Source organism: Macaca thibetana, chromosome 2 (genome assembly GCF_024542745.1).
Source record: "Macaca thibetana thibetana isolate TM-01 chromosome 2, ASM2454274v1, whole genome shotgun sequence".
NCBI classification, from domain to species: Eukaryota; Metazoa; Chordata; class Mammalia; order Primates; family Cercopithecidae; genus Macaca; species Macaca thibetana.
Window position 1 is genome coordinate 75,600,385 of NC_065579.1, and position 13,234 is coordinate 75,613,618.

At 37.2% G+C, this 13,234-nt stretch overlaps 1 protein-coding gene across 4 annotated transcripts in view; it reads left to right on the forward strand.

Annotated features, from left to right (window-relative positions):
* FNDC3B (fibronectin type III domain containing 3B) overlaps positions 1 to 13,234 on the forward strand; it is a 363,826-nt gene that overhangs the window by 36,472 nt on the left and 314,120 nt on the right. Inside the window, exon 1 of one of the 4 annotated variants that reach the window (XM_050780058.1) lies at positions 6,556 to 6,575. The exons of the other annotated variants lie outside the window; for them this stretch is intronic. The gene's annotated coding sequence lies outside the window, so the exon portion shown is untranslated. Of the gene's footprint in view, positions 1 to 6,555; positions 6,576 to 13,234 lie in introns of those variants that run through there. 4 annotated transcript variants of the gene reach the window in all.

Genomic DNA, 13,234 nt, shown 5'->3' on the forward strand with positions numbered 1-13,234 from the left:
CCATCTGGCATAATTGATGTTGTCATCCAGTGTCAAACTATCCACTCTGTTCTGCCAACTTCCTTCCAATAACAAAACTTTCTTGCCTTGCACGAGTGAAAGCCTGTGTGATCGTGTGTTTAGAATTACAGAGTTTTAAACATAATCCAATCACAAGTATTTGAACTTCTTGATTTTAATACATTTGTACCTATGTTGCCAAAAACCTTTTTTTCCTTGTCTTTGTGTCTTCTAAAACATTGAAGGAAGAGGTCTTTAATGCTTCCTTAATACTTTTATCATGTTTGAAGTCCTGAGCTCTATAAATAATATAGTCCTTATTATCTTTTTATCCTGATAATTTATAAAACTGACTGTCCAAAGATATGTATGGTACTTGTAGTTTTATATCAAATAATTTTAAATGCCAAGAACCAGGGAAGCCATCTAATTCTCCGTTCTAGCTAGTGCTGAGACCTACTGGACAACATCTTGACACTTGGTCACTGGCCTGTGCTAGAGGCATGATATTCTAGTCCTGGTTCGGCCTCTGCCCACCAGTTTGGTTTTAGATCTCTTCATTTTTGTGATTAATGATATGAAAAAGTGGGATCAAGAGGTCACTTAGGTTTCCTTCAGTTTTTGATTTCTATATGAAGATACAGAAATATCCACTACATGTCAACAACAACAAAAATGGAAATTTACTGATTCCTTCTAAAAGCTGAATGCTCCTTGTCAGTGGATATTGACCCTTCAACTTTTAGAAGGAATCAGTTAATTTTTTTTTTGTTGTAACATGTCTCATTTTTATATTGAGCCTAAATTGGCATGGACAGAGATAGGCTTTCTATAACACTATTTTTCTACATATTTTTGAGTGGGGCACACATTGAGAAACATGTTTTACATTGTAGCCCAGTAAACACATACATACACAACACACACACACACATTTATATACATATAACTGAATCAAAAGTTTCACAAATCAGTACTTGCCTTTTTCCTTTGTGATGCAATTCTATTCGATTTTATTTAAAAGAATGCCAGTCAGTGACCCACTAAATTGATTATGTGACCCAAGAATGGGTCCTGACCTGGAGTTCAAAAAAACACTACTCCATAGCAACCTAGAACACATTTGTTTCTTCTTTCACATGATAACCCTGTAAACTCAACTATGGTTAGCTTGTTTGCCTTTAGTCCTCTTTTACAGGCTTAAGGTCCCAGTTTCTAAAGCTTTTTCTTTTGTGATTTGATATTTTGACTCATCACCGTACTGGTCAATTGTTCCTGGATACTTATGGTTTGTATCCCTCTTAAGCTACCAGAAGAAACGTAATCTCAAAATAAAATTTAACTAGGGCAGGGTCTTTCTTTTATATCATTTCCTACTAATGTCATTGTATTACACATTTGTTCTACAAATGTTTGTTCTTTATAGGTGGACTGAGCACTACTGTGTGTTAGGGCTATCCTTGGTGCTTGAGGACACTGCGGTGAGCAAAACAAAAATGTCTGCATTTAGAGAGTGTACATTGTAGAGAATTGCACTAGCCGCTAGGAGTATGGCAATGTCAAATGAAATACCCAAGCGCTCAGTCATAGAGCTTCCTCGGTAGTGCTCAGTTGCACGTGATCTTTTAGGGCACCATGTTATTGTAGGCTGTCAGGCATTTACTCTCTTCATTGTGAGTTCCTCCTGCCTTTCCACTTGAGTGCACATCTTGGCAAAGATGAAATGTCAGTTTCTGAGAAAGGCACCTATGTGTTGTTTCCTTTATTATTTTTAATTTTTTTTAAAAACAGAGTGGAAATTATAGACTTAAAATGATAAAAATACAGAAATATGAAGTTATTTTTCCTGAGGTTCAGACTGGTTAAAGGAAGATTGAAAGTTTCCATTGTATGTGATAAAGGCATGTGAATTCTAGTCAGGTCACAGGGCATCAAGAGGGGTCTTTAACTCTTTGGGAACATAAAGTACACTTTTTAAATAAAATTATAACTTTTCCTGGAGCGATTTTGTCATGGGTAAATTTGGGCCAAGGTTAATGGTTTTAGAGGTTGAATGACTTATGTTTGTTTTATGTAAAGTAATAGGGCAAGAGATTTGAATGAACAAAATAAACAAAAGATAGGGTCTCTATCTTCAAAGCTTGCATTTTAGTTAGAAAACAAAATCTGCATAATGAAATTATATAAATGAGTGATCAAATCACATAATAAATACAACTTGAAAATGATGATAGGTAAGTAGAATTAATCAAGAAAGAATAACTGGAGGTCCAGCATTTGAAATAGATAGGAATAAATTGGTTAAAAAAAATGTTTATAATAAGTTGAATGTAATTTAAGGAATCTGAAGCACTGAAAATCTGTGCTTAGGTGAAGTTGCAGTTTATTTACCTTTTAAAAAGTAGTCTGATTTTTTTTCCTTTTGTTGTTTGAAAATTTACAAATTAGCAATTTGTCATAGGAGATGTAAATATATTTCGAACATGAGAAAACTAATGTCTAGATAATGAAAGGGCATGGGAAGGAAGCCTTAAACATGACATTATTCAGTCAGAATAGGATTGCATTGATCCAGGGGTGTGAAAATCATTATGGAGTGGTGTTTTCACACAGGCCTCTTCCTTTACTTTATTCTGAACTACATAAATATCAATTAAAGCTTTCTAGTCCAAGTTAGCAGATGGCGATTTATGTCGGACTTATAAACAAAGCCCCACAACATTACTACACTTAATTGATGAATGCGCTCTCCCTTCCCTGAACAAAGATTTTGGCCTCCAGTGTGGTTGTCTGAGAGAAAATTAATGAATTCTTTTCTGTGATCTCATGTAGAAAGGCTCCCGTTATAGAAATATTTGACTTTTTCCCCCCAAAAAAGAAAACTTGAATACTTTTAAGTTGCCTAGTAATTTAAGTTCCCAAAGGTGGACTGGAATAGTATTTGGTATTACATTTACCTAAAACATTATATTTTTGGCTTACAGCGGAATGATGCCTCAAAACAAAAAATAGTAACCAAAATAAAACACACAGAAAAGTGGAATGTGTTTAATTATTATAACTTTAGGTAGACATCCAAATTAGAGCTCATATTTTGTTATTTTTAATTACTTGGATTTGTTATTTTTTTTTTTTTTTGTGATGGAGTCTCCCTCTGTCATCCAGTCTAGAGTATAGGGGCTGATCTCGGCTCAATGCAACCTCCATCCCCGGGGATCAAGCGATTCTCCTGCCTCTGCCTTCCAAATAGCTGGGATTACAGGCTCCCGCCACCATGGCCGGCTAATTTTTGTACTTTTAGTAGAGATGGGTTTTGCCATGTTGGCCAGGCTGGTTTTGAACTCCTGACCTCAGGTGATCCACTTGCCTTGGCCTCCCAAATTGCTGGGATTACAGGCATGAGCCACTGTGCCCAGCCAGAGCTTATATTTTAAACTCTTTTTCTGTGAATTCTTTTCCTTAGACTTGTCCTTTAAGGTGAGATGACACTTTGTACTAATTCTTAAAATGAACCCTTCCCCCAATTTGAAATATGTGAAAATAGCTGTTTTGTAATATGGACCTGCAAATAGTATCTTGTGGTTTGGGGGCTGTCGCAATGTCAACCTCCAGTGGAATGTAGGTCGCTGCATCAGAAGAAGGTAGAGGAGCCAGGGACTGCAGAATGTATTCCTTTCCTTTTGTTTGAAAATAGTAAAGTTCATTTGTGAAAAAAACCTGCCTTGTCTTTTCATACTAGCTTCTTTGAAATGAGCAGTAGGCTGATTGGGGGTAGATATTTATATATACTGAAACATTAAGGTTGATGTAGATGAGAAAACAGTGGTGCTTTCGTTGAGGGCAATCTGCACTAAACACTTTGACTTTAATGATAACTTTCTGCCCGCTGCCACCCAGGCGTCTTTCTTGTGCTCATTGGTTTGAGGGTGCATTCCTCAAATAAGAGGGGCAATTCAGGTGAAAGTTTTCAATGTTCCTGCCCAAGGCAGCCTTCTAAAGGAAGTTCTCTTGGTGATGACCATCACATGATTGCCACGGGAATGTGTTTACTACACGATCTGTTGATACAGGTAATAAAGAACACGCTGATGACTTTTCCTCACGAAATCTCTGAGGTCGGTCTTTTAGTAACCTTTGAGATAATAATTTAATTCACGCCTCATAGAAATTATGTGTGCAGTAGGGCCTTGGTAGAGATTGACATTTATATAAGGTCAGTATTGGTTGACCTAGTTTGATCTGGCCCTAGATTTATAAATGAATGAATGATCTCCCCAGAATTAGGAAGACATGACAACAAAATTATGAATTCATCATTACTTAAGTACTGCAAAAGTCATGCTCTTAAACTATAGCATGTTAGAATTGAGACAAGGCCTCAGTATCTTCTGTCCTCGGCTGGTTGGAGGAAAAAAAATAAATGTGTTTTAAGTCTCAGGAACCTGTGTGGTCCTCATGCTTGTTAAATCCAGAATGGGTCTTTCCCTTCCTCCAAAGATGAAGTTTGGCCTTGGGGGGATTCTGTGTTGGGAGCTGCAGTACCAGATGCTCCTGCTAGTTTAATAGAAGAGATCAGGAAGAACAAACTGGCGAGTAAATTGGACAGATACAGACACAAAAGACTTCAGATAATTGGAAAGAAATTTTGCAATCAGGGCATTTCTGCCACCAAAGCAGAGGTATCTTGGGATTATTCTTGTGCTGGCTGTTGTTGAGGTCTTACGTTAGCACTGGGGATGGAAGATAATTCCTGTATAGCCATAATATGGGCAAGTCACCAGTATCCTTTAAGATGACAAAATTCAAGTTCTAATAAAGACAGGATTTGGGACATTTTTTAAAGAGAGGTGCTGGGTGTGGAGAGGGAGGAAGTCTGGTTTCTGATAAGTACTCCTCCTCATTTTACAAGTCTCTGCCTGTCGTGAGAGAAGTATTATTCCTGGAAATGAAAAGCATGGAGGCAGAAAATCCGTTGCTTTAAAAACAGATAGTGGATTTTTGCACTGCTGGCCTAGCTGTTGATCTGTCAGTCTTGGTAACTGAAACCCTGTCTATGAGGCTGTGTAACATCTCAGATGCTCAGCTTCAAATCTGAGATCACAAACAGGGTCCTAAAACAAAAAGTTTGTTAAATGCCCAGTCAAGAAAATGGAGCTACGGAAAAACTCAAAACAGAAAAATAAGGTTTGCCTTACAAAGTGTTCATACTTCATTCTTAGACCTAGTTGCTAATGACATTCAGTTACCTGAATTATAAAATAAAGGGGTACTACCCAGTTTCATTAATTGCCTTGTATCCAGGGCTTTGAAAGGAGATTGGATATTTCATTAATTGATTTTTGAAATTGAGTGTGGTCCTGCTATTAACCATGTCTTGGGAGTTCCCACCCTTGAAGTTGAAGGCATCCTCTGAAGCTTAGAATTTTTTTTCTTTTTTTCTTTCTTTCTTTTTTTTTTTTTTAAGAGACGGAGTCTCACTGTGTCACTGAGGCTGGGGTGCGGTGGCATGATCCTAGCTCACTGCAACCTTGAACTCCTGGGCTCAAGTGATCCTTCTGCCTCAGCCTCCCAAGTAGCTAGGACTATAAGTACGTACTACCATGCCTGGCTAATTAAATTTTTTTTTTTTTTTCCTAGAGACGAAGGGTCTTGCTATATTGCCCAGGCTGGTCTTGAACTCCTGGTCTCAGGCAATTTTCCTGCCTCAGCCTCCCACAGTGTTGGGATTACAGGTGTGAGGCACTGTCCCAGGCCGGAATCTTTGAATTTTTGACTCTAGTCTTGAAGGGATGGAACCTGCCCTTCTAGTGTTGTTTCACTTTGGGATAAAGCCCGAAGGCTCAGAGCTCACCTGTAATCTGGTGGTGGTAGACTGATGTGTCCATCCTGGGTTCAAAGTTGATGTTTATTTAGTAAAAACCTGCCAGGCCTCAGAGGGGAGTTAGACTGTGAATCTCCTCTCTGTGTCTATTAAGGGCACCTCATGTGTTTCATGTAAAATCCTTGTAGGGTAGATTCTCTGTTGGAATGCAACTGTTAGATTGTTTCAAGGGTTGGACTCATTTTCCTTATAGTAACTTACTTAGGAATTCATACAACTTAAGGGCTTCAGCTGCTTACATTGTTTCCCTTTGTTTGGAAATAGTTAATGCACTCTTAAAAACTGATTGACCATCAGGGTGTCATTCTAGTCTAAGATTTTAGTTTAACAATAGATATATAGCGATTGAAAGTTGTGATGTATTGACTCTGTTTTCCCTAAGATTCATCTATTCAGTTGACTTTTTTATCCCAGTACTCTCTTCGGGATTGATCATAGGTATTAATTGGCACTAGCAGTTTACAGATGTAAGAACTGAGAGTTCGATTACCTTTTGGATTCTCCCACTTAGCAACTACAGAAATTTGCTTCTGTCTTACTTTACTTCTCTAATCATCACTGTTTTCTTCATTAATCAGAAATGTAACCGTGGTGTGGGTGGCGTTTCTTTTGTCTCAGTAGCTCTCTGATTTTTGTTCTCTTTGTTTTTCTTTACAGAGCACAAAACTTATTGACATGAGTCTGGAATTTTGAAGTAAGGGCAGTCATGCTAATATTGTGATTTTCCATATTTGTGCTTTGCATGTAAAGTGACTTTTTAACTTTTAATTTTTAATTATTATGGGTACATAATAATTTTATATAAAGTGACTCTATTATGAGTTTTACGTTTTACAGGATAAAACCTTAAGACTTAATTTCATACATACATTTCAAAATAGGGCATCAACTTGATAGAAAAGTTTTCTTTTTCCTTAAGTCAATAATATGCTGAATAAACTTTTGAATGCAGAAAATAAAATTCTGAACAGTATTATAAATTAGAAGATCAAATGGCTATGTTGGTAAGGTTAGTAACAGGTGACAGATTTGGTATTCACACGTATTTGTCACTAGTCATGTCTTTTGACAGTTATTCTTCAGAGCAATTAGATTAGTGCATTACGCTTTCGGTTTTAAGAAATGTGCTTCAAAGTGAAAGGTAGTTAATGCTTACCTAATTGCTAAAAAGAGCTGTTATTTCTTTTAAGGAAAATAATTTCCTCTTGTTTTATATTATCCGGGCGCAATGGCTGAGTGAAATTAATTGTTAACTTGAAACACATTTATTTTCTATGGATGTGAATATTCCCAGGGTACATTTGACACTTTGATAATACTTAATTGTGGATTAGGTTCACAATTCTGCGTGATATGTTGAGATGCAAGTCAGGGGAGCCTCTTACATTTATAAAAGTTCAATTAAAAGAAACTCATCATTAAGATGGCAGGAAATAAGGATATAGTTTTGGCATTTGAATTCTTTTGTGTATATGAATTATTTTCTTCATCACTCTCATAAATTAATGTGGAGGTCTGACCAGTATATATTTTTATAAACATTTTTTCCTGTCCCCAACTAATGCGAATAAACTGAGCTTTATTCCTGCCTGACCCAGTCGTTTACTTTCTATGGATAAATAGTATTCCTTGTTATTTTCAAGGCTGATGTAACAACACAGCTGCTGGATGCTTGGCATTTCTGCTTCTGGTGAAATGCTATTTGTGCAGATTTATCTGATCCAGATGTGTGACCAGCAAGCTACATTTCTAATTATAAGGACAGCCAAATTCCATTATAAGCACATCATGGGATTATAGGGCCGGGAGTCATCCTGAGAGGACATCTAGTTCATTCTCCAGCCGTTCAGCAGGAGCACACTTCGTAACCTACTCCAGCACTGAACGAAGCAGCAAAGAATGTTCCACACATGTATAGGCTGAACGTGGAATCACTGGAATTGTAACTGGAAAAAGAGACAAGTCCCTCTGGTCTGGCCCTCTTGCTTTGTGGGTAAACAGATTCAGGCCCAGAGAAGTTTGACTTAATGTGGATTTTTATGACTCTTTGCCTAGAACTTAGTCTTCTTTTCTCTGAAGTCAGTGCTGAGGGAGTGCAAGGGTAGAAAACTGGATTGGAAATGCCAGTTTCACATCCAGATGTAGCTCTCTACTCATTTAGAAGTAAGAGGTAATGAATTAGTGAAAGCTAGATTCCGTTGAAGTTTATTAAACATTTCTGAAACCCAGTATGGAGCGTGATATTTCATGTCTGTATGTATGTTTGTGTGCTTTAGTGATAAAGTACAGAAGAAACTAGGCATGCCGTTAGGTTTAGAATGTTTGCAAATGTGGTGTGTAAGCTTACCAAGAACAACATCTCAGAATAAATAAGTGATTATTTAACTTGATTTGATGTTGTTGACTCTGGGTTTTGATTTTACATTACTTCAAGTGATAGTTAGCCTGCCACAGTTTCATGGATATTGGGAGAAGACAAGGGGTTCCTGTACCACAGAAAAACAACTGTATTACTCCTGACATACCAAATAGTGTAAACTCTTGTGCCTAGAACTTACTGGCATGCCTATGTTGGTTCATCCTTGCCCCCATGTCCCATAGGGGTGATAAGGATGGAGCGTGCAGATGGAGCTGCACACACTTTGGGTTTGCGTTGCTGCTGAGGAACACTAAACTCGTAGAATCCGCTGCTTTTATAGCATGCAGTAAATGAACTTGCTCTTTGTTCCAAGGGGGAAGATATTACCTCATGTGTCTGTTCAGGTTGCTCACTGCAAACATAACTTTGAGAAACGGCCTTGATACGAAATGGCAGGATATGTAGAAGCATGAGAGACCTATGGAGGGGTATCTCACAATGATCATGTCCTGTAATTACGACAATCAAATAAAACACTTCACTAGCAACTTCACAGAGAATACAAGACATCAGGTAGTTGGTAGGAAGCAAATTCATAATAAAAATGGTAAGTGCTGAATAATTAGAGTGAAGATGGGTGGAAAATATGAAGAACTTGATTTCTTCTGTATATTGACATCTTCTTAGACTTCAGGATGTAGTCAGATTATAATAAAAAACACACACTAAAATCAGGAATTATAAATCTTGTTTCTACACTGTTAAATCTATTGATCTTTTTGTGAAATGAAAGTATAGTAGCCATGTGGACCCAGGCATAGGTTTAGTTCTGTTTCTTAACTGCATTGTGACTTTAGTTTATTTTTTGTTTTAATTATGAAAGTTATTTATATTCTTAGTAAAAAATTTTTTTTCAGACAATAGAGAGGTATAAAAAAGTAAGAGCCTCTCCTAGAGGTCATGGAGGTTGCCACAGTTCTGTAGCCTTTGGATTAGTCAACATCAGAATGGAAGGGAAACATTAATGATTTTAGTGGCTACTTGTTACTTTGGAAGGATCAAAGTGCTTGGGACATTTACAAAGTATGCTGGGCTGGGTGCTGTAGCTCATGTCTTTAATCCCAGCAGCTTGGGAGGCCAAGGTGGGAAGATTGCTTGAGGCCAGGAGTTTGAGACCAGGCTGGGCAATGTTGCAAAACCCCATCTCTACAAAAAAGTAAAATTAGCTGGCAGTGGTGGTGCACGCTTGTAGTCCCAGCTATTTGGGAGGCAGAGGTGGGAGGATCACCTGAGCCTGGGAGGTCAAGGCTGTGGTGAGCTGTGATGGTGCCACTGCACTCCAGCCTGGGTGACAGTGAGAACTTGTCTCAAAAAAAAAAAAAAAAAAAAAAAAAAAAAAAAAAAAATACACACACACACACATATATGTATATTCTGAATCTCTGGAAAGATTTATGAGGCAGTATTATGCTTCTACCATTAAAACAGTGTTATTTTCACTTTTGTTCACTCAAATATTTAGCTAATGGTTGTCCTCAACATAAGTTGGGGCTACATAGATCAGGTAACAGTATCTTTATTTTATGGATAAGGAAATGGAGACATTCAAAGTCAATTTGTCCAGTTACATGGTTTGGCCATGTTCGGCTTCTTATCTCCTTAGAAAAGATTTTGGCCCCAAATAAAACTTTCATAAGGTAGGGGACGATGTAGTTAGTGCTCCTGATTTCAATTACTCTGTTCTGTTTTTTAAAATACTATGTATCATTTTCTTGCATACTACATAATTTACTTATATTCATTGTTTCTTTCCCCTTACGAGAATGTAAACTTAATGAGAACAAGAATTTTTGCCTTTCTTTTTTTGTCTTGGGCACTGGTGAAGTTTCAGTTTCTGGAACAGCATATTAATCCATAGTAGGTGCTCCAGCTCCGTAGTAAATTTGGTGATGAAATGAATCAACGTGTGGTAAATATGTGGTGCTACAAGGAGATGAAATCATCTCTTTGATCTTAGATTATGTTTTCAACTTTGAGCAAGTAGTGGGACATCTTTGGATGATACTGCTTGCCTCATTTGATTTGATCAATGAGATTGAATTTGTAAAGTTGGGCTTCAGGATATGGCCTACAGATTTTTTTTTGCATTTGGTTTTGTACAGTGTTTTAAAAACTTTGCAAGCAACATTTAAGAACTCAGGGATTTCATGTAAAATAAGATTTCTAGCTTTTTTGGTTTGTTTGTTTTGTTTTTTTTCTTTAGAAACTGAAAGATCTGGCAACACGGCCTGCATTCCTGTATGGTAGTGAGGGTCTCGAACTAAATAGCAGCTCACTTGTTAAGAAAGGGCATTTGCTCTCTAGTTTACCAGTCCCCCTGACTGTCTGTTGACTCTTGATACTGAAGCTGGGTTGTCAGTTGCTTTTTGCCATCTTTTACATTCTTTAATTTTTAAATATGAAGAAATATTCAGCCATATTTTTCAAAAGGAAATAAAAAAGGAAAGGTTGACCACTCCACTCATCGACACTCCATGGCTCTTGTTAGGCAATTGAAACTTGCAGCTCCTTGATGTGATTATCTAAGACTTCTGCTTCTTTGAGGTCTAGACTTTTTATGATTACAGTTATGATTGCTGATGGTATGCAGAAGAGAAGAGATAGCAATTCAAAGGAATTAACCTCAGTGCTTTGACTGTGGAAGTGGTAACATGGAATGTGAGTCTGGGGAAAAGTGCTTCCTTTGTTGAACTATTAATGCATAATGGATTCCGATGTTAAAAGTGCATGGCCACATTGCTTGTTTCTTAGCTACACATTGAAAGGGCCCTATGGGTGTATATATAGTCTATTCCAGAGAGTTTTTATTTTTCTGTTTGTAAAGGTGGCAGAAATTGCAGAAGATTTAAAAAATATTATTTGTAAAAAGTGATATTTCATCCAGGAGAAATGAATGCTTGAGATTTGTTGTCTAAGACCTAAACAATTAAGCTCGGGGCCAGACGTGGTGGTTCACACCTGTATGCCCAGCACTTTGGGAGGCTGAGGCAGGAGGATCACTTGAGGCCAGAAGTTTGAGACTGGCCTGGGCAACATAATGAGTGACGTCTCTACAATAAATTGAAAATTAGCTGGGTATGGTGGCAGACACCTGTATTCCCAGCTCCCTGGGAGGCTAAGGTAGGAGGTTTGCTTGACCTCGGGAGGTAGAGGCTGCAGTGAGCCATGATCCTGCCACTGCACTTCAGCCTGGACGACAGAGCAAGACCTGGTCTTTAAAAAAAAATAAAGTGAAAATCTCTGGATTCCTTTTAATATAAAAACAAATGGTATATGCTTCCAAGGGCATGTTGGAAAATTGGCAATTTCAAGCCATGTTTAATGTGGAAATGTGACTCGTATTTTGTTATTATATGGATAAATTAAATTGTACAATTAGTCCTTTAGACTCATGAATTGCCTATTTGATTATGTGACTCTTTATGTAAAAACTGGGCTGAGTTCTTATTTAAAGGAACTATGTAAGTGAAATGCTAATAACATTTCTTATTTTCATATAATCTTTATAAAATTGGGATTTCACATAATCTCATTAGGAGAGTTGAATTAAGTTGTTAGAACAGAGTTATCCAAAAGGCATTCTCTAGTGAACATTAGATCTTAAAAATTTGTGTGTTCAGAAACGTTCGGTCTTGGGGAGATTCTCAGTGTATATTATTAAAAGTTCTTTGAAGTGTAGTGTTAAAGAATTTCTAACTCTTCAGCTCAGAGTTTCTCAAGCTTGATAGAAGTTTTCTACAGAAGATGTATTAGCATGTAGCAGAGTATTTTTCCTATGTCACATACCTTAGAAATTTTCACCTGGATAGATTTATTAAAAAACAGACACCGCATGTAGTGAGTTCCTGGCTTCATGTGGTTTCTCGCTTTTCCTCACCTTTACCAGAGTTTATAGTTCCATTTCTCCCAGGCCACTGCTGGAGATGGAAGGAAGCTGCATGCTCAAAACAGTGTAGATTCCAAACAGAATGAGAAGGATAATTTTGAGTCATCTTTCTTTTGTTTAGAAAATAAATATACCTTTTTTGAAAATAATTGATTTCCTATTTTTAGGTAATGTACTTCTAGTTAAGGCACATAACTTACCTTGCCTGTATTCTAAACTATCATCTTGATGGAAGCCATCTTTTTCTCCTGCTGTTGGTCTTTTAGAGACCTGCTGTTATTCACATGGATAATACTTGTTTTCTCTGTGAGCCGTAGTACTTGCCAGGTTTGGGACTTCTCACATAGAGGCTAATATAATAGGGAAAGACAGTGGGATAATTAACATTTTGGAATTTGATAAGTAAGAGTGAGTGCATATGTGTGTGGGCGTTAAAAGAGCTTATAACTTGGTTAGATTTCATTTCTAAACTTAGGTGGAAAATATGCTTAGAAATTTGAAGTGATTTGAGAAGCAAGAGACCTTATCCTGCCATTAATCAGTGGTGTAACCTCTGAAAAATAAGGGATGAAATAGATAATCTCAGAGGTGCTGCTGATTAAAAAACATTTTTTTTTTCAAATTTCATTGCAAATTTTAAATCCTGATGTTGCATTTTTAAAACTTGTATAGGTTGTAACATGCTGGAAATGAAATCAAACCCTCACTGGGGAAAAAATTAATGCTGATGTAAAAATATGATTTGGAATCTTTGGTATTTGCCAGGGGCTATAAGAATGAAATGGTTCTCCATTTGTGATCTTTCTGTAGCACGTGAAGGCTGATGGAGAATTTGAGAGCCCTAGCTCTAGATCTCCAAGTAATTGGAGATCTCTAAATAATTAGAAATCTGCAAGAGCATATAGTCCACATTAGCAAGAAATGAGAATGTACCACTTTGGTTCATGGATCTTGAAGCTTTTATCATTCATCACCTCAGCCATTCGGTTTTTTCAGAGTAAGTAATATACTTAGAACCAGGAAATTGCTTGCCACATCTTGTTCCTGG